The 21,888-nt window shown below is 54.4% G+C and overlaps 1 pseudogene; it reads right to left on the bottom strand.

Annotated features, from left to right (window-relative positions):
• Positions 1-1,587: 1,587 nt before the first annotated feature.
• LOC130266409 (zinc finger protein 436-like) lies at positions 1,588-21,843 on the bottom strand (annotated as a pseudogene).
• Positions 21,844-21,888: the final 45 nt, after the last annotated feature.

The following is a 21,888-nucleotide window of genomic DNA, read 5'->3' as shown; positions in this document are numbered from 1 at the left end:
GTGTTGGTCTCAGTTCTGGTGTCGATTCTATTCCCAGTCCTGGTCTCGGTCTCCTTTCTGATGTTGGTCTCAGTACTGATGCTGGTGCTGGTTCTGGTGTTGGTCTCGGTCTTGGTTCCAAAGATTTTAGGTCCATTTGGCTGATTTTATGCCAAAGCGGGATTTTAGACTGGATTTTAGGGCTCTTTTTTGTTAGGCAAATTTGGATGATTTTAGATCACTGTTGTATCTATAAGGGATCTGTAGGGGATCTGTAGGGGACTGCCGTGGCTTTACACCCCTGGGGCGTTTCTGAGGGACTGCAAAGGGCATTGGAAGCTTTGTGGGGTCCCTAAAGGGGGTTTGGGAGGTCCATAGGGGATCTATAGGAGCCTGGAAAGGGCTTTATCACGCTGGGGGTTTCTGGGGTTTTTTATAGGGGATTTGGGGTTGTCTATAGGGGATTTGAGGGGCACTGGGCAGTCTGTAGGGGATCTGTCAGGGATCTGTCGGGGACTGGGTGGGGCTGAGGGTCTCTATAGCGGATTTGGGCTTGTCTGTAGGGGATTTTGTGGGTCCCTTAAAGGGGATTTGGATTTCAATAAGGGATTTGGGGGCACTCGGTTTTCCCTAAAGGCACTCTGAGAGAATTATGGGGTCTACACCAGGAAGTTGTTTTAAAATTTTGTGTACAAACATGGGAAGGCTTAGGTTTCTATTGGGAATTTTTGAAATTTTGGGGACCTCAAACGGAATTTAGGAGGATCTCATAGGGAATTTTTGTGGTCTCTATAGGCAAACTTGGGTCCAAACATGGAAAGATCTCTACAGGAAATTCCTGGGATCTCCTTCGGGAATATTTGGGAATTCAGGGTCCAAATGTGCTAATTTCTGGGTGACAATTTCAGGGGCTAAAATATGGCAGTGAGCAGCTGTCATGAAGCCCATGAGACCCAGGGCTCTCATTTTAGGGTGATTTTAGGAAAAACGAGGTGGTTCTAAAATGATTTAAGGCCCATTTTTGTGGTTTTTGCAAAACCAGGCATTTTCAAGGTGGATTTTACACACATTTAGGACATTTAAAGTTGACTACAGGCAACTTGGTGTGGGTTTTCAAACACTTTTGGCAATTTGAGACATTTTGGTTAGATTTCAAACCCGTTTGGCCCATTTCAGGCCAAAGCTGATGGGTTTTAAGCTGGATTTTAGGCCCCTTTTGGACAATATTAGGCACATTTGGATGATTTTACACCCCTTGGTGTGGATTTGAGGCCTCTCTGGCTGATTTTAGGCCAAACCTGGTGGATTCAGGCTGCATTTGGTGCCTTTTATTGGTGATTTTTGGCAAAACCGAATCCTTTTATGATCTTTGTCCCCGCCCCTTTCCACTCCCAGTTCCCGCCCTTCCCTTGACCCATCCCCTGCCAGTTCGGGGTTGGAACAGGGCAGGAGGAGGAGGAAGGGAGGAAGAGGCGAAGCGGCAGCAGAAGCAGGAGGGGACAAGAACCGATTCGAGCACTGTCCGGAGCTGCCTGAACTCGCAGCGCCCCCGGGACCATCGGCCCCCATCCCGCAGGTGCCCGGCCCAAATATCCCGGGGGGGTTTCCCTAGGTTTGTGGATATTTGGGGGGAATGTTTGGAACTTGCCGGACTCCAGAGGCGCAGATGGCCCTCGGGAGGACATCGGGGGGTCCCCGGGAGGTGTTTTTGGGGGTCCCGGTGGGTGCGGGCAGAGCCTTGTTGTGGGGCGGGGGGCGATGCGTGTCCCCCCGCGGTGGGGGTTGGGCTTCCCGGGCCGGGCCCTGCGAGTTCTGCCGGGGCCACGTGGGGAGCGCGCGGGAGCGGCGGGATCGGCGGGGGGACAGCGGTTTTGGGGAGCCCCGGGAGAGGCGCGGCTTCCCTGAGCGGGAGCGCAGACACAGGAGAGCCCCAGAAGGGCAAAGCGGGGAGCCCGAGAGGGGGGGACCCCTGGCATTGCCGGGACCCCGGCGGGGGGTGCTGGGGCTGGAGGGGCGGCATGGCCGGGAAAGGGCTTCGGGGCTCCCGGTGCCGCCAGTGGCTGCTCCCAGCATGAGCCCAGTTGCTCCCCGCGTGTGCTTCCAGTTTCCTCGGCACTCCCAGCATGAACCCGGTCACTCCCGGACATTCCCTGATATGATGGAATTTGCCACCAGCATGGTCGCAGTTGCTCCGAGTTCCTCCCACTGTCACCGAAACTGAGGGAAAAAAAAAAAAAACACGTCCAAAACAATATAAATTTAGAATGTCAAGGCATTATTTATTATCTGGGTAGGATATTATGCCCAGAATTTACTAAAGAAATCTTCTCATCCACACATTACCCGTGTGTGTAGACAGAATTATTCCATGACACTCCGTTTTTAGGAAATTTTTCAGTTCTTTTATACAGTCATAGAAATGAATTGGGTCAGTGTTCATTGGTCTCAAGTTGCAAATATTCAGTTCCTAATATATGTTCTCCTTTTGGATCTGGGTTTCCCCCCTTCTGATGTTAATTAGATCGTCATTCCCTGATTTTATCAGTCTTTTCAGAGGAGGTGTCTGCAATTTGCCAGAGGCAGAGTCTGGGGTGGATGTTCCTGGGTGGCCACTGATGTTCTGTTAATGGCCGCTGATGGTCCTTGAGAATTCCAGCTGCTGCCAGTGTGTTGATGTGTTGGGTTCATCCGACCCCACCTGGCGCAGCAATGCCCTGCAAAGAAAATTGAATGTTTTTTGGGGCAAAGGCAAACAAACACCTTTGATTAAAATTATAGACATTTTTTTAACAGATACGTTTTCCAACACCACTTTGGGCCAGTGTGTTCCCAGTTTTCCCAGCTGCCCCTAGCACAGTCCCAGTCACTCTCAGTACTATCCCAGTGTGGGTCCAATCTCTGCCAGCAGGGCCCCAGTCACTCACACTTGCCCCCAGTTGCCCCAGCATGGTCCCAGTTTTCCCCCCAGCACAATCCCAGTCTCTCCCAGTGACGTCCCAGTATGGTCTCAGACATTCCCAGTTTATTCCAGTTGCGCTGAACAATCTCATAGTCACTCCTTGGCAACCTTTACATTTCTCCTCATTTAGTTCAATCTTCTTTCCTGTTTCCAGTCTCGATCCAATCTTCTTGTAATCGTCAAATCTCTGTTTGTGCTTCCAATGCGTCCTGGTTATCAAACTGCAAATGCCAATTAAATCCACAGCACTCTCTGTCTCAGCTTCCACAGTGCTGGTCTCAGTCTAGGTCCGATAGTGGCGCCAGTCTCGGTGTGGGTGCTGGTTCTGTTTTCAGTCTTGGACCAATGTCAGTCTTGGTCTCGGTTTTAGAGCTGTCCCAGTCCCAGTGCTGGTGTCGATGTTGGTCCCGGCATGCTCCCACCAATCTCAGTCTCAGGCCTGGTCCCACATTGGTGCCAGTCTCGGTTCTGGTGCCAGTATCAGTCTTGGTGCTGGTTCTGGTGCCACTGTCAGTCTCAGTCCTGGAGTTCTCCTGATGCTGGTCCCAGTCCCAGAGCAGCCCTGGAGCTCTCCTGGTGCCGGTCCCAGTATTGGTGTTGGTCTCAGTCCCAGTCATTGTTCCAGTTCTGGAGCGGTTGCTGGTCTCAGTTCTGATGTTGGTTCTGTTCCCAGTCTTGGTCTCCATTCTGATTTCAGCCTCAGAAATGGTGCTGTTGCTGGTTTGGGTGCCGGTCTTGGTCTCGGTCCCAAATGTTTTAGGCCGATTTATGTGAATTTATACCAAGCTGAGGTGTTTTAGGCTGGATTTTAGGCCCCTTTGGCTGATTTTAGGCCAATTCCTGCTGGAATTAGGCTGAATTTGTGCCTCTTATATGTGATTTTAGGCTAAACCAGGCCCCTTTAGGACCATGCGGCCTTTTGGCCCCGCCCCTTTCCCCTCACAGTTCCCGCCCTTTTATGATCCTGCCCCTTTCCCCTCGGTTTCTGCCCATTTATTAGCCCCGCCCTTTTCTCTTCACAGCCCCTGTCAATCATTATTCCCCCCCCCTTCCATCAGACCGAGCCCTTGTGTTCACCCCACACCATTCCCCTTTAAGCCCCGCCCATCTCCTGGCTGGTTCTCTCCGAGCATGCTCAGAACACCCGTTAGTGCCTCCTGTGCGCCACCATCTTTGATCCTGGTCCCTCCGTCCAGCTCCAGCGGTTCCGAGATCTGCAGTGGGACTGGAGGGGGTCTATAGGGAATCTATTGGGGATGTGTAGGGGATCTATAGGGGATCTGTAGGGGATCTGTAGGGGACTGGCAGGGCTTTAATGCCATGGGGGGTTTCTGGGGGTCTGCAAACGCGATTTGGGGGCTCTGTGGGGTCAATAAAGGGAGTCTGTGTGGTCTGTTGGGGATCTGTAGGGGACTGGGGGGTGCTCAGTTTCTCTGTAGAGGATTTGGGCTTACCTATAGGGGATTTGGGGGAGGGTCCTTAAACGGGATTGGCATTTCTATAGGGGATTAGGGGGTCTGAGGGTCTCTATAGAGGATTTGGGGTTGTCCATAGTGGGGGCTCTGTGGGGTTCCCTAAAGGCGCTCTGGGAGGTCTATAGGGGATCCACAGGGGCCTGGCAGATCCTATAGAGGGTCCATGGGGGTCTCAGGGTCTCTATATGGGAATTTTGAATTTCTTAAAGGGAATTTCTGGGTATTTTGAGGTCTGTACAGGGAATTCTTCGGGTCCCCACGGAATTCTGGGGCTTCTGCTGAAAATTTTGGTGTCCTTAAAGGGAATTTGGAATTCTCTTGGGAATTTTGGGGTTCTCATAAGGGAATTGTGGGGCAATAAAGGGAATTTTGTGGGGTTTGTAGGGAACTTTTGGGCCTATATTGAGAATTTTGAGAATTATGGGGTCTCCACATGGGAATTTTTAGGCCTCTATTGAGAATTTTTGCAATGTGTGTGTCCTCAAATGGAATTTTGGAAGATCCCAGAGGGAGTTTTTGGGGCCTGTATACAGAAACAAGGGTCCAAACATGGGAAGTTTAGGTTCTCTAGAGGAAATTTTTGGGATGTCCGTAGGGAATATTTGGGAATTTTGGTTCCAAATGTGGGAATTTGAGAGGAGAATTTTGGGTGCCGAAATATGGCAGGGAAGAGCTGGCAGAAAGCCTGTGAGACCCAGGGGTCATCCCAAAGACCCCCAAACAAACAGCAGAGCAACCAAAAAGGAACAATGTGCAAAGAGGCATGAAACTAATTTCCATATGGAGTGAGGAGGGGATGGATTTGTATGAGGCGAATTGTGTATTCCTGGTTTGTAGAGAATAAAAGGAGAGGCGCAGGTGGCCACAGCTGTGCGTGTTTTTGGAGGAGCTGTCCCCCATGCACCGCAGCGCTGAATAAATACACACCTACTCTTAGAACTTCTTTTTGTGGGTTTTAGAGTATTTTTCTGTGCTTCACCATGACCCCTCCCCAGACCTTCCCTGGCCCCTCCCAGGACCCACCCAAGACTCCAAGACTCCTCCTCAAAGTCCCTCCAGAACCCCCCCAACCCCTCCCAAAACCTTCCAATGACCCCCCCAGCCCCCTTCCAAAACCCAGCCCAGGACCCACCACGAGCCCTCCCGAAAATGCCCCCACGACCCCTCTCAGGACCCACTGACTACCCTAGACCCCTCCCAACCCCCCCCATGATCCCACCCACGACACCCCTGACCCTTATAGGACCCCCAGACCCTACCAAAGCCCTCCCGAAAATGCCCATCCAGACTCCCCCAAGACCTCTCCCCAAAGCCCCCCGACAATCTCTCCCAGACTCCTCCGAAAAAGGCCCCCCAGATTCCTCCAAAAACCACCTCCAAGACCCCTCTCAGAACCCCCAGACACCCCCAGGCCCCTCCCAGATGCCTCCAAACTGCCCCCGACCCCTCTTTGGACCCCCAGACCCCTTCCAAAACCCCCCAAGGATCCCCCCCAGACCTCTTTCCAAAACCCCCCAGACCCATCCCCAATCCCAACCCGGGACCCTCCAGAGCCTCCCCAGGTCCCCCGAGGCTCCCAAAACCCTCCAAGGACGCCCCAGAGCCCCCAGTATCCCCCCACAAACCCCCCAGACCTCAGCAAGATCCTCTCAGGACCCTCCCAAAACCTCCCCCAGGACCCGTCTGAGACCCCCAGACCCCTCCCCAAGACCTTCCAGAGCCCTCCCAAGGTCCCTCCCCCAAACTCCCCCCAAACCCTCTGAGAACTCCCCCAGACCCTCCTCAAGACACCCCCAGAGCCCTCCCAGACGCCCCCCACCAACGCCCCTCCCCCGCTCCCGCCCCTCCCGCACCTGTCCCTGCGCCGTCTCAGCAGCTCCCGCAGCCCTTCGTCCTCTCCCGGCGCCTGCCCCGCTCTCTGCAGCGCCTCCCTCAGCGCCCGCCCGAGCCCGGGGAGGGGCCGGGGGGAGGGGCCGCCCTCTCCATGTCCGGCCCCGGGGCAGAGGGCGCCACTCCCGCCTGGCTTCTCATTGGCTGCAGTGCGCGGGAGGCGGGTGTTGCTGAGGGGAGCCGTGCTCTGATTGGTTGGTTCGGGGAGAGGCGCGCCGCTATTGGCTGAGAGGGGCCCGCGCGCTAGAGAGAAGTGCGTGAGGGGAGAGCGGCTGTGGAGCGAGCTGAGGTAGGGCTGGGGGGAAATGGGGGAAAATGGAGGAGAATCTGAAGGGAATTGAGGGGTCTGAGGGGAATTGAGGGGTATGAAGTGGGTCTGGAATGGACTTGGGAAAGTTTGAGCGGAATTGAGGGGAATTGAGGCGTCTGAGGTGGGTCATGGGGGAAATGGGGGGGTTTGAGGCGGGGGAGGTCTGTGGGGAATTGAGGGGTCTGGGGTGCTTTTGGGTGGGGTGGGAGGGCTTTGGTGGGAAATTGGAAATCTGAGGTGGAGCTGGGGCGACATGGAGGAATTTGGGGGACTCTGAGAGGACTTGAGGAGTCTGAGGTGATTTTGGGGAGGCTTTGGGGGGAAATGGGGGGATTTAGGGGGGGAATCTGAGGGGAATTGAGGAGTCTGAGGTGGGTCTGGAATGGATTTGGGGAAATTTGGGGTGTTCTGGGGGAAATTGAGGAATCTAAGGGAAATTGAGAGGTCTGAGGTGGGTCTGGAATGGATGTGCGGGGCTCTGTGGGGAATTGAGGGGTCCGAGGTGGGGCCGGGGGGAAATGAGGTGCTTTGGGGGTCTCTGAGGGGAACTGAGGGGTCTGGGGAAGCTTGGGGGGAAATGGGGTACCTGACGTGGGGCCTGGGGGACATAGGGGAAACTTGGGGGGGTCTCTGGTCTGAAACCTCTTCCCACACTCCTCACACTCATAGGGCCTCTCCCTGCTGTGGATGCTCTGGTGGCGGATGAGGTTGGAGTTTTTCCTGAAGCCCTTCCCACAGTGAGGACACTCATACGGCCTCACCTCTGTGTGTGTCTGGTAGTGCTCGATGAGATTGGAGCTGGTGAGAAACCTCTTCCCACACTTAGAACACTCGTAGGGCCTCTCCCAAGTGTGGATCCTTTGATGAAGGACTAGGCTGGAATGGTGACTGAAGCCATTCTCACAGTCCCCAGACTTGTGTGGCCTTTCCCCAGTGTGGATAATCTGGTGGCAGATCAATTGGGTGCGCACAATGAAGACCTTCCCACACTCCTCACAACTGTAGGGCCTCTCCTCAGTGTGGATTCTCTGTTGCCTGATCAGGATGAAGCTGAGGCTGAAGCTCATCCTACACTCCTCACACTCGTGGGGCTTTTCCCTGGTGTGGATGCACCTGTGTCTGGTGAGGGTGGAGTTTTGCCTAAAGCCCTTCCCGCAGCCAGGGCAGTGGAAGGGCTTCTCGTCTGTGTGCGTGCGCTGGTGCTTGAGGAGATTGCTGCTGGTCTGAAACCTCTTCCCACATTCCCCACACTCGTAGGGCCTCTCCCCACTGTGGATCCTCTTGTGGTGGATCAGGAGGTACCTCCATCTAAAGCTCAACCCACACTCTGAGCACTTGTGGCGCTTCTCCCCATCACGAAGCTGCTCATGTACAAGCAGGTGCGAGCTCTGACTCCATCTCCGGCCCCTGCCCGGCCCAGGCTGGGTCTTTCCTCCTCAAATCCCTGTGATGTGTGTTTCCAGCCCCTCCTGGTGCGGGATCTCTGTGGCTTTTCCTCCCTGAAGGATTCCTGCGCCGTGGAGCTGCTGCAAACGGCCTCTTCCACCAGGTTCTGCCGCGGGGATTTGTCCTCCCTGCTCTCCATGCTCAGCTCCTTGTCTGGGCGAGGAAGGACAAGGACAGGATGGGATTTGCCTCCGTGCCAGAATGAAGGGGAAGGAGATCCCCCCAGCGCGACCCCGGCAGGTCTGTGTTGGCAGCGGGATGTCCTGCAACCGGGGCTGTGCTGGGCTGGGAGATGGAGCAGGACAGAGGGGGAAAGGGGCACTGACTTCCTCCTCACCTGCCTGGGGCTCCTGGGCCATCTTCCTCTTCCTCGCAGCCTCCTCCTCCTCCGTCGGGCCAAGGCTTGGCAATGGGAAATCCTGGTTTTGGGGAAAACAAGGGATGAGTGCATTGTGTTGGGGGTTCCTCCTGCCCAAGTCCATCTCTAGAAGTCCCCCGGCATCTGGGCTCCATCCAAACCTCCCAAACACCAACACTCAGCCCTGAAAATGCCTTCCAGGAGTTCCTGGGAACGGTCCTTCCCTTTTGGTGTTCAGGGGTTCCCCCCTGTCCCCGCTGCTGGGGGTCACGCTTCTATTGGGGGTCCCCCATCTACTCGGTGCCTGCCCTCCCCAGGCTGCTGGGAGTCCCAGGAATCCAAAAAGCTCCCCCATCTTCCCTCTCCCCATTTAGGGATGCTGGGGGATTTTGGGGTTCCGGGGCCCCTTCTCCCCTTATTCTCTGCTTTGGGGTGCTGAGGATCCAAGGAGTCCCGCCTGTCCCTCTCCAGGCTGTTGAGGGTCCCGCCAATGGCGGCGCTCCCCCCTCTCTGGGCTCCCCACTTTGGGGACCTGGGGGACACAGGGGTCTGCTCCTCCAGGCTGCCTCTGCTGGCAGCTGCCACCAGGACCCCCCCAATGTCCCCCTAAGGGGCACATTCTGCTGAGCTTTGGCGTTCTGCATTCTCCAAACATTCCCCTTCACTAGAAATATAAAGAAATCACGCAGAGATGCACTGGGACTATTCCAGTGACAACTGGGATAAAACTGGGGGCATGTGAACCCCGCTGAGGTAACTGGTAGTGCCTGGGAATGATACTGTGAAGGATACTGGGGAGTCAGTGGGAGCTACTACCCTTTTTATGGGGAACTGGTCAAGACTGGGACCATGGTGGGAGGGACTGGGATCATCCACGGAGTGACTGGGACTGTGCTGGGGAAACTGGGGGAACTGAGATTACACTGGGAGGAATTGGGAGCAACTGGAACCATGCTCAGAAATACTGGGATCATACTGGATCATAGTGGCAGCAACTGGGACTGCACTGAGGGTGAATGGGAGAGGCTGTGAGCAACTGGGATCAGTCTGGAAGCAGCTGAGGACAACTGGGAGGGACTGGGAACATGCTGGTGGCAACTGGGATACACAGGGAGAGACTGAAACCACAGTGAGGGGAAATGGGAGCAACTGGAACCACACTGGTTGATAATGGGAGCAGCTGTGCCCATGTCAGAGTCATACTGGGATCCTGCTGGAAATGGCTGGGATCGTACTGGGAATGACCAGAATAGTACTGGGAATATCTGAGAATGACTGGGATCATACTGCAATCAGACTGGGAATGATGGAGAAGGGCTAGTCACAACTGGAACCATACTGGGATTGACTGAGATTCACTCTGGGCATGACTGGAAGAATATTGGGAGGATCTGGGAGTGACTGGGGTCATGCTAGAGATGACTGGAACCATACTGGGAGTGACTACAGGTCCTACTGGGATTATTTTTGGAGTCATTGGAATTACAGAAGGTGGGAATGGAACCTAGCTGGGGGTTACTGGGAGCTACTGGGCCCATGATGGGAGGAAAATGTGGATGCACTGGGAGCAACTGGGATCAACTGGAAGGTACTGGAACAATGCCAGGAGACTGTGGCCATAACAGGGTCCATACTAGGAGCAACTGAAAGTATGGGACACTGACAGAAACTGGGATCAGGCTGAAGACAACTGGGAGTAATTAAGAAACACTGAGATCATTCTGAGAAAACTGGAACCTCAATGGAGAAACTGGGATATAATGAGAGTGTCTGTAACCATACTGGGGGGATTGGAACTACACTTGGGGCAACTGGGAGATACTGGGAGAATACTGAGAGAGACTGGGGGTATTCTAGGGATCATCCTGGAAGTAACTGGGAACAACTGGAATGATGCTGGCAGCAACTGGGATCATCCTGGGATCACAGGGAGAGCAACTGGGTCCATGCTGGGTGAGACTGGAATCACACTGAGGGTGACAGGAATCAGGGGTGATTGGGATATACTGGGAGAGACAGGGAGTCACAGGGATTATACTGGAGGCTACTGGGGTCATCCTGGCATTGACTGGGAGCACTTGGGGGCCATGGCCTCATACTGGGAGATACTGGGACTATACTGGGAGCGGCTGGGATTGGGAACACACTGGATGAAAATGGCAGGAACGGGGATGTGCTGGGGAGAAGCTGCATCATAATACAGCATGACTGGGAGTGACTGGGATCAGCTTTGGAGTTCTGCATTCTTCAATCATTCCCCTCCCTATCCAAAACAATGCTGAGAGGCACTGGGACTATTCCAGGGGCAACTGGGATAAAACTGGGAGCAAGTGAACCACTCTGAGGTAACTGGGAGTGCCAGGAAATAACTATGAGATTGTTCAGGGCACCTGGGATATACTGGGAGTGTCTGAGACCATAGGAGCTGTGACTGGGCCATAACTGGGTGCAACTGAGAATGTGTTGGGGGGAAAATTGGGAGCATGTGTGAGTGACTGGGGCTCGGCTGGCAAAGACTGGACTAACACTGGGATAGAACTGGGAGTGACTGGGACTGTGCTAGGGGCAGCTGGGAGAACTGGGAACACACTGGACCAAAGTGGTGCTGGAAAACGTATATGCTTAAAAAAAGTTCTGTAATTTTAACCAAGCGGTTTTGGTTGCCCTTGCCCTAAGAGACTTTTAATTTTCTTTGCAGGGCATTGCTGCACCAGATGGGGTCAGATAAATTCAACACATCAAGGCAAGGGGAGCAGCTGGAATGCTCAAGGGCCATCAGCAGCCATTAACAGAACATTAGTGGCCCCAGAGGAACAGCTACATCAGACTCTGCCTCTAACAAAATTGCAAACAACTCTTCTGAAAAGACTGAAAAAATCAGGGAATGAAGATCTAATTAACATCAGAAGGGGAGAAATCCGGATCCAAAAGGAGACCAAATATTAGGAATTGAGTGTTTGCAACTTGAGACCAAAGAACACTGACCCAATTAATTTCTATGACTGTATAAAAGAACTGAAAAATATACTAAAAACGGAGTCTCATGGAATGATTCTCTCTGCACACACGGGTTAAGTGCGGATGAGAAGATTTCTGTGCTACATCCTGGCCACAACATCCTGCCCAGATAATAAAGTAACGCTTTGACTCTCTAAATTTTAAATTCTTGTGGGAGGTTTTTTTTTTTTTTTCTATCAGTTTCGGTGACCTTGGGAGGAACTGGGAGCAACTGGGACCGTGCTGGGGCAAATTCCATCATAACAGGGAATGGCCGAGAGTGACCGGGATCATGCTGGGAGTGCCGAGGAAACTGGAAACACAAGCTGGGAAGCAACTGGGCTCATGCTGGGAGCAGCCACTGGCGGCACCGGGAGCCCCGAAGCCCTTTCCCGGCCATGCCGGGGTCCCGGCAATGCCAGGGGTCCCCCCCTCTCGGGCTCCCCGCTTTGCCCTTCTGGGGCTCTCCTGTGTCTGCGCTCCCGCTCAGGGAAGCCGCGCCTCTCCCGGGGCTCCCCAAAACCGCTGTCATCCCGCCGCTCCCGCACGCTCCCCACGTGGCCCCGCAGAGCTCGCAGGGCCCGGCCCGGGAAGCCCAACCCCCACCGCGGGGGGACCCGCATCCCCCCGCCCCCCAACGGGGCTCTGCCCGCACCCACCGGGACCCCCAAAAACACCTCCCGGGGACCCCCCGATGTCCCCCCGAGGGCCATCTGCGCCTCTGGAGCCCGGCAACATCCAAACATCCCCCCCAAAAATCCCCACATCCAGGGAACCCCCCCGGGATATGTGGGGCAAGTTCCACCTCCCCAGGCACCTGCGGGATGGGGGGCGATGGTCCCGGGGGCGCTGCGAGTTCAGGCAGCTCCAGGTTGGCGCTCGAATCCTTCCTCGTCCCCTCCTGCTTCTGCTGCCGCTGAAGCCTCTTCCTCTCTCCCTCCTCCTCCGGCCCCGTTCCGAACCCCGAACTGGGAGGGGATGGGTCAAGGGAAGGGCGGGAACTGTGAGGGGAAAGGGGCGGGGTCAAGGGAAGGGTGAGAACCGTAAGGGGAAAGGGGCGGGGTCAGGGGAAGGGCGGGAACTGTGAAGGGAAAGGGGCGGGGTCAAGGGAAGGGCGAGAACTGTGTGGGGAAAGGGGCGGGGCCAAAAGCGCTGATCGGTTGTAAATTGACCCAGTTTGGCCTAAAATCACCCAGATGAGCCTGAAATGCCGCCTAAGTCTTTTGAAATCACTGCAAGGGGTCTAAAATTCCCCCTAAACCCACCACATTCGACCTAAAATCAGCCAAAGGTGCCGACAATCCCCGGGGACCGGAACCGAGAGCTGCATCAGAACCGGGACCGAGACCGAGACCAAAGGCAGGCCCAGAACCGGGTCTGGGACTGGGACTGAGACCAGCACCGATACAGGGACTGGGACCGGGATCGGGACCGGGATCGCTCCAGGTCCGGCGCGTTTGGCCCGGCCCTTGTTGCGGAACTGGGATGCACTGGGAGGGACTGGGATGGGCTGGGCGGGCCAGTTTGTTCTAAACCTTTCCCAGTTACATTTAAACCACGCCTCAGCGGGTCCCTAATCGCCCCAGTTTCTCCTAACACCCCCAGTCGATCCTAATTGTCCCCAGTCGATCCTAAACCTCCCCATCCCATCCTAACCCCCACCAGTCGATTCTAACCTCCCCAAATCACTCTCAGATCTCCCCCAGTCGATCCTAAATCCCCCCCAGGACATCCCCAAACCATCCAGGACACCCCGAATTCCCCTCAGGACTCCTCAGACCCCTCCCAGGACTCCCCAAATTCCCCTCAGGACAGCCCCAAATGCCCCAGGCCGGTTTTGGGGTGCAGCAGGTGCTTTATTACATTTGTACAATGGCGGCGCTGGGGCCCCCCTGGATCTCTATGGCTTGTGCTGGGGAAAAGGGGGGACTGGGACCCCAAAATTTGGGCTCAGGGGGGCCAGAACCCCAAATTTGGGGTTTGGGGGAAGGGGGCTGAACCCCAAAATTGAGGTTTTAGAGGGCACAGAACCCCAAAACCAGGGCTTGGGACCCCCAAATCCAGTGTTTGGGAAGGGCCGGGACCCCAAAACTGGAGATTAGAGGGGGCCAGCACACTACAATTGGGGTTTTGGGAAGGACCAGGACCCCAAATTTAGAGTTCAGGACCCCAAAACTGGGATTTGGGAAGGACCAGGACACCGAATCCGGGAATCAGGACCCCAAACCCAGAACTCAGGACCACAGAATCAGGATTTAGTAAGGACTGGGACCCCACAGGTGGGATTTTGGGAGGGGGCAGGACCCCAAATTTGAGGTTTGGGACCCCAAAATTGGGTTTTGGAAAGGACCAGGACCCCAACCCAGGGCTCAGGACTCCAAACCCTGAGCTCAGGACACCAAAACTGGGAGGCTGGGACCCCAAATCCGGGGTTTGGGAAGGACCGGCACCCCACAATCGGGGTTTTGAGGGGGAGCTTGGGACCCCAAATTTGGGGTTTTGGGGGGGTCACTTCCGTCGGGGCTGGTCGGTGGAGGAGGTGGTGAGGAGGCCCTGCTGCCACCGGGCCAGCTCGGCGTGTTCCCGGACGCTGGCGGCCAGAGCCCGTAGCCAGCCCTGCATGTCCTCCTGAAAACCGAAAAACGGGGTGAGACACCCCGAAAATGGGGTCAGGGACATGGAAAATGGGGTGAGGCACCCCAAAAATGGGGTTAGAGAGACAGAAAATGGGGTTTGAGTGATGGAAAATGTGGTCAGACATCCCAAAAACACCCTGAGAACCATCAAAACCTCCATGAGACCCCCAAAATCACCATGAGACCCCCAAAACACTACAAAGACACCTGAAACACCCATGAGACCTCCCAAAATCATCCTGTGACCATGCAAAACCCTACAAAGACCCCAAAAATCACCATGAAACCCCCCACAACCAGCATAAGACTCCCAAAATAACTATCAGACACCCTAAAATCCCCACGAGACTCCCCAAAATAACCATGAGGCATCTCTAAACCACTGCAAAATCACAATAAGACCCCCATGAGACCCCCAAAATCACCATGAAACCCCCCAAAGCCACCATCAGTCCCCCCAAAACCCAACCAGGACCCCCCAAATCTGAACCTCGTCCTTGGCCTGCAGCAGGAACTCGCTCCCGTTGCTGGTCCTGCAAGACAGGGACGGTGTCACCGAGGCCACCTGGACTTGGGGACATCAGACCCACCAAAGGCAATAGGAGACCCTGAAAGTGGCACCAGAGACCCCAAAAATGGCATCAGAGAGCCCAAAATCAACACGAGATCCCAAAAAATACCATCAGAAACTCCAAAAGTGGCATCTGACACCCCAAAATGACATCAGAGACACAAAAGTGACATCAAAAACATGAAAATCAACGAGACCCCAAAAATTACATCAGAGACCCAAAAATGGCATCAGAGACCCCCAAAGTGGAATCAGACACCCCAAAATCAGCACAAGACCGCAAAAATGACATCAGACACCCCAAAAGTGACATCAGAACCCACTAAAATCAACAGGAGACTCCAAAAATTACATCAGAGAACCCAAAAGTGACATCAGAACTGATCCAAATCAACAGCAGATGCCAAAAATGGCGACAGAAACCCCAAAAGTGACACCAGACACCCAAAAAATTACATCAAATACCCCAAAATGACATCAGAGACCCCAAAATGAACACGAGGCCCCAAAAATGACAGACATGCCAAAAATGGCATCAGAGACCCAAAAATGTCAACAGAAGTCATCTGAATCAACAGGAGATCCCAAAAGTGACATCACAGCCCCCAAATGACATCACCCCCAAAAGAATGACATCACACCCCCAAAAACGACACCAGCCCCCCAAAAACCGCCACAGCCCGGTGCTCACTTAAGCTTGAAGACGTTTTTCTTCTTCATGCAGTCGCTGGCCATGTTGCTGGCGGCACGGTGCAGGCTGAGCAGCGGCTCGCCGGTGTGCGTGGTGCAGGCTGCCGGGCCCTTGGCGTCCTTGTAGAAGCCCAGGTTGCCCTTGGCCAGCACGCAGTAGAGGTTCATCCAGGACCTGCTCGCGAGGTTGAGTGGAACCCCCAAAAAATTTTTTTTAGGATTGGAATGTTCGTAGCGTTGGTGGATCACGGATTTTGGTCAATGGCTTTTGTTGGTTGATCAAAATTTGAATTCTGGTGGATCCCTTCCATTGATGGACCCTCAACCCTTGGAGAACTCCCAGTTCTTGTAGACTTCCCAACCCTTGGTGAACCCCCAACTCTTGGTGAACCCCAACTCTTGGTGAACCCCCAAATTCTGGTGGATCATTGATAAATCCCAACCCTTGGAGAACCTTCTCTTGGTGAACCCCTAAATTCTGATGGAACCCTTGTATTGATGGGCCCTAAACTCTTGGTGAATCCTCAGCTCTTGGTGAACCCCATCACTGATGGACCTGCAACTCTTGATGCACCTTCAAGTCTTGGTGAACCTCAGCCCTTGGAGAACCCTCAACTCTTGATGAACCCCAACTCTTGGTGAACTCTCAACTATTGATGAACCCCAACTCTTGGAGAATCCCCAATCCTTGGTGAATGCCCTCCATTGATGGACCCCCAACTTTTGGTGAACTCCTAGCCCTTGATGAACCCCATCACTGATGGACCTCCAACTCTTGGTGAACCCCTTCCCTTGATGCACTCCAACCCTTAGAGAACCATAAAGTCTTGGTGAACCTCAGCTCTTGGTGAACTCCATCATTGATGGATCCCCAACTCTTGGAGAACCTTCAACTCTTGGTGAACTCCTAAATTCTGGTGGATCGTTGATGAATCCCAACCCTTGGAGAACCTCCAACTCTTGGTGAACCATCAACTCTTGGTGAACCCCAACTATTGGTGAACCTCAGTCCTTGGTGAATGCCTTCCATTGATGGACCTGCAACTTTTGGTGAACCCCTAGCCCTTGATGAACCTCCAAATTTTGGTGGAACATTGATGAACACACAACTCTTGATGAACATCCAGCTCTTGGTGAACCCCCAAATTCCAGTGGATCATCAAGAAACTCCAACCCCTGGAGAACCCCTTCCAGTGATGTCCCCCAACTGTTGGTGAAGCCCAATACTTGGTGAACCCCAACCCTTGAAGAACCCCAACCCTTAATGAATGACAACTTCTGGAGAAATCCAACCCTTGGAGAACCCCCAACCCTTAATGAACCCCAACCCTTGTAGAACTCCTTCTATCAATAAACCCCAACACTTGATGAACCCCCAACCCTTGATGGCCCCCCAAATTCTGATGGATGATTGGTGATCCCCGAACTCCTGGTGAGCCCCTTCCATTGATGAACCCCAACCCTTGATGAACCCCAACCCTTGTAGAACTCCTTCCATCAATAAACCACAACCCTTGATGACCCCCACCAAATTACAATGGATCCCCCATGAACCCAAACCCCTGGAGAATCCCCAGACCTGTTGGATGCCTTCATGCTGGTGCTGTCGAGCTCGTGCTTGCGCAGCAGGATCCGCTTGTGAGTCACGGTGTGCGGGGGGCGGCGGCGGCGGCGGCGCGCTGCCCTGTGCCGGCGCCCACCACGAGCACCGCGGCTACCCCGGACCCTGCGCCAAGTCCTTGGGGCGCGGCTGGCTCTGCAACTTCAGCTGGTCCTGTGCCTGCGGACGGTCCTGCTTCGGGGTCCTCTCTGGCAGAGCCTCGGGGCCAGCAGGGAGACGGGCGGGGGAGTCGTGGTCACAGGGCTGGGGATGGGAGGGGACGGTAAGGGGTGGCTGGTGAGACATGGAGGGGACTATGAGGGGGACATGGAGGGGACACAGAGGGGTGTCTAGTGGGATGTGGAGGGGACACTGAGAGGACATTTAAGGGGACATGGAGGGGTGTCCAGTGGGACACTGAATGGACACTGAGGGGACATCCAGTGGACACAGAGGGGACAGTGAGGGGTGTCCAGTGGGACACGGAGGGGACATCCAGAGGGACATGAAGGGGACATTGAGGGATATCTGGTGGGACGTGGAAGGACACTGAGGGACATTTAGGGGGACATTGAGGGGACAATGAGGGATCTCCAGGAGGCTACAGAGAGGATCTCTAGTAGGACAGTGAGGGATGTCCAGTGGGACATGGAGGGGACACTGAAGGATCTCCATGGAGTCATGGAGGGATCTCCAGTGGGACTGTGAGGGGACAGGAGGGGACAATGAGACATCCAGTGGAACATGGAGGGCCCAATGAGGGGACCCTGAGGGGACACAGAGGATCTCCAGTGGGACATGGAGAGGAAAATGAGGGGACATCCAGGAGGACATGGCAGGGACAATGAGGGGGCAATGAGGAATGTCTAGTGGAAAATGGAGGGGACATTGAGGATCTTCAGAGGGACAAGGAGGAGACACTAAGGGGGCACACCGAGGGATGTCTGGTGGGACATGGAGGGGCCAATGAGGGGACCCTGAGGGGACACAGAGGATCTCCAGTGGGACATGAAGAGGACAATGAGTGGACATCCAGGGGCACATGGAGGGGACATGGACGGGACATTGAGGGCTGTCTCATCAGACATAGAGGGGACATCCAGGGGGACATGGAGGGTATCTCCAGTGGGACATTGAGAGGATCTCCAGTGGGACATCCAGGGGGACATTGAGGGGACACTGACAGATGTCCAGTGGACCATGGAAGGGACACAGAGGGGACATGGAGGGGATCTCCAGTGGGACTTGAAGGGGACATCCAGGGGGACATTTCAGGGGACACTGAGTGGAATCCAAAGGGACACAAGCAGGAATCTACGGAGCCACCAAAGGATCACCAAGGGTTCACCAAGGACTCACCAAAGCTTGCACGGGCCCACCGACCTCCTTCTCCTGTAGCTGCTCCACGATATCGGCCAGGGTGGCTTTGCTGCTGGGCAACATTTGGGGACCATGGTGGGGTCACCTCAGCACAGGCCCCTCCCCATTGTCCCCACAGGATCCCCGTGGTGACCCCAGAGTCCCCTCACTGACCCGCCGCCCTTCCCATCATGCCGCAGCAGCTCTGGCTCGCTGGACTCCTGGCGCTCCAACCGGCACTCCCGGCACCACTCCAGCAGCACTGACCGGACCTCACCGGGCTCCTCGGCCTTGGGGGCCACCGGGAGCTCAGCAGGGGTGGCTGCGGTGATGGCGCCGGTGGTGCCTGGGGGTGGCTCAGAGGGTCCTCCCTCGGTGGTCGGAGTCTGGAGGTGATAGAGATGACAGAGATGAGATGGAAATACAGATAGAGATGGTTGGAGAGGATGGAGACAGTGATGGAGGTGATGGAGATGGGTTGGAGATGATGGAGATGGGAGGGTTGGAGATGAGATGGAAATGAAGATGGCAAAAGTGATGGAGATTATGGAGATGATGCATTCGGCAAGAGAGATGGTTGGAGATGGTGGGGATGCAGACAGAGATGATGGATATGGTGATGGAGATGATGGAGATGGAGACAGGGATGGAGTTGATGATGAAGATGGAAGCAAAGATGAAGACGAAGATGGAGATGAAGATGAAGAGGACAAAGCCAGCAATGGAAACAGCAACAGAGATGGAAACAGGATCAAGATCAGACGGAGTTTCTTCTGAGCCCACCGTACGCCGTACCGTGGTGAGGCGCCGCAGGGAACTGAACCTCTTCTCCCAAGCAGCAGCGCTGTGCGCAACCCCTCGGGCCTCACCCAGAGCTGATTTTCAATAAAGGACTTGAAAAAGGAGCTGGTCTCCTGGCCCATTCACTACAGAGACCAAAACGGGGAACAGAACCAACGCCAGAATTGAGACCAACACTGCTCCAGCACTGGAACTGCGTCTGGGACAGAGACTAAGACTGAAACCAGTCTCAGAATTGGCACTGGGACCAAGACTGAGACCAGTACCGACACTGGTACGGGCACCAGGAGAGCTCCAGGACTGTCCTGGGACCAGAACCAGCACCGGGAGAAATCCGGGACTGAGACTGAGAGTGGCACCGGAACCAGCACCAAGACTGGCACAGGTACAAAAACCCAAACTGGCACCACTCCGGCACCAACATTGAGATTGGCACTGGGAGCACTCTGAGACAAACACTAGCACCTGTACCAGCGCTGGATCTGGGACTGCTCTTAAACCGAGACCAGACCGACTTTGAATCCAAGACTGAAAATAGAACCGGTACCGACACCGAGACTGGCACCACTATCGGACCTAGACTGAGACCAGCACTGTGGAAGCTGAGACAGAGAGTGCTGTGGATTTAATTGGCATTTGCAGTTTCATAACCAGGACGCCTTGGCAAGAACAAACAGAGTTTTGACGATTTCAAGAAGATTGGATCGAGACTAGCAACGGGAAGGAAGATTGAATTAAATAAGGAGAAATGTAATATTTATCTGGGTGATGTTTAACCCAATGAATGTAGTAAAAAATTACAGACTTCCTAAAAATGCTGCATAAGCAAACGTAGCTCACAATAAATTTTGGATTCTGATCATGAGCCCATAGTCTCTGTCTCTCTCTCTAACGTCATCTGCTGATAAAACGGCCCAGGACTGGAACCAAGACCAAGACTGGGAACAGAACTGACACCAGAACTGAAACCGGCACATCTACAAGACCGCCACTGGCACTGGGACTGAGACCGAGCCCAAACCGGTCCCAGAACTGGAACTGAGACCAAGACCAACACCAAGACAGACACTAGAGCCAGCAATGGGAGAACTCCGGGACTGAGACTGAGCGGCACCAGAACCAACACCGAGACTGGCGCGACTGTAAGACCCACTGGGACTGAGACCAGCACCACTCTGGGATCGAGACCGACACCAGGACCGGAACGAGCACATTGAGCACTCGGGGACTGCTCCAAGACTGAGATTGACACTGGGATCAGAACCGAAACGGAGGCTGACACCAGGAGTGCTCTGAGAATGAGAGTGAGGCTGACACTGGCACCAGGACAGGGATCAGCACCAGGATCACACTGTGAGCACTCTGGGACCTCCACATTAACTCTGGGGACTTCTGGCTGTGCTCCCATGCGGGACTGGGAGGGACCCCTGGGTGGGGCGGGATTGCCTCGGTTCGCATTGTTCTGGAGCAGCCATCCCGGTCCATATGGTCCCAGTTTGTACAATCCCAATCCATATGATCCCAGTTTATACAATCCCACTCTGCATGGCCCTGATCCATCTGGTCCCAGTCTGTGCAGTCCCGGTCTGGAGGATCCCAGTCCATGTCATCCCAGCCCCCATGATCCCAGTCTGCATGGTCCTGCAGGGCTCACACTGCCAGGCTCTGGAATTCCAGTTCCCAACCAGAAAAAGATGTTCCTGCCCTTGAAGGCAAAGCTCTTCAGAAGGGGCCAAAAGACAAGTGCAGAAAGATCTTACAGGGACATTTCACTGCCAGCCTTCAAAACTTCACCCATGGCCGTTGCAGCTCCTGCACTGGGAATTGAATCAGGGCAGGGTCTTTGGTGGGAGCTGCCCTGGGTCAAGGGAGACCCTGAGGGAGAAAGAGAGCAGGCAGAGAGGCAGGCAGAGAAAGTAGGACACAAACACAATCAGCTGAGAAGGTGCCACTGAAAACAGACATGGAACCGAATGAAAGAGTATGGGAAAGAAATCAGGAATTGTCCAAGTTTTATTTACTATCAAATCCGTCCTCTCCAGCCAGCCCCACACAAACCTGATCCCATCGCTCCAAATTTGGATGCCACTTCTCCCAATATCCTTCCAACACCTTCTCACCCTGGGAGCTCAGGTATCCAGTAAGTTTTGTGTGGGATTGAGTTGTTTTGAGGAGAGAACAAAGAACTTTGAAGTTGGACTGATCCCCTTAAAGTCAAAATTGAGGTCTTTTTACTTGGATTTGGGAGGTTTTGAGACGACAGATCGAACCCTCTTGACTTTTGGAGCACAGAGAAATGGATAAGAGAGAGAAACGAAGGCCAAAACAAAAGGATAACCAGGCAGGTGTCTTCCCAACATGGATTGCAGTGCATGTGTGTCACCATGGCTCTGCCCAGCGTGGGTCCTGCAGTGGGGTATGGAGTTGGAGCAGTGCACGAAATTCTTCCCACACTCGGGGCACTTGCAGGGCTTCCTTTACCAGTGAGTCCGTTGGTGTTTGGTCAAGGTTGAGCTGCGGGAGAAGCTCTTCCCACACTCGTCACACTCGTAGGGCCTCTCCCCAGTGTGGAGGCGCTGGTGGGTGATGAGGTGGAAGTTCTTCCTGAAGCCCTTCCCACAGTGAGGACACTCGTAGGGCCTCTCCTCCCTGTGTGTCTGGTAATGCTCAGTGAGAATGGACCTGGTGGGAAACCTCTTCCCACACTTAGAACACTTGTAGGGCCTCTCCCCAGTGTGGATCCTTTTGTGGTTGATTAGGTTGGAACGCCTCCTGAAGCCCTTCCCATAGTCACCACACTTGTATGGCCTTTCCCCA

This window comes from Oenanthe melanoleuca, unplaced genomic scaffold (assembly GCF_029582105.1).
Source record: "Oenanthe melanoleuca isolate GR-GAL-2019-014 unplaced genomic scaffold, OMel1.0 S036, whole genome shotgun sequence".
Classification (NCBI taxonomy): Eukaryota; Metazoa; Chordata; class Aves; order Passeriformes; family Muscicapidae; genus Oenanthe; species Oenanthe melanoleuca.
The sequence above is the reverse complement of the archived record's forward strand: the minus strand, read 5'-3'. Positions and strand labels throughout refer to the sequence as shown.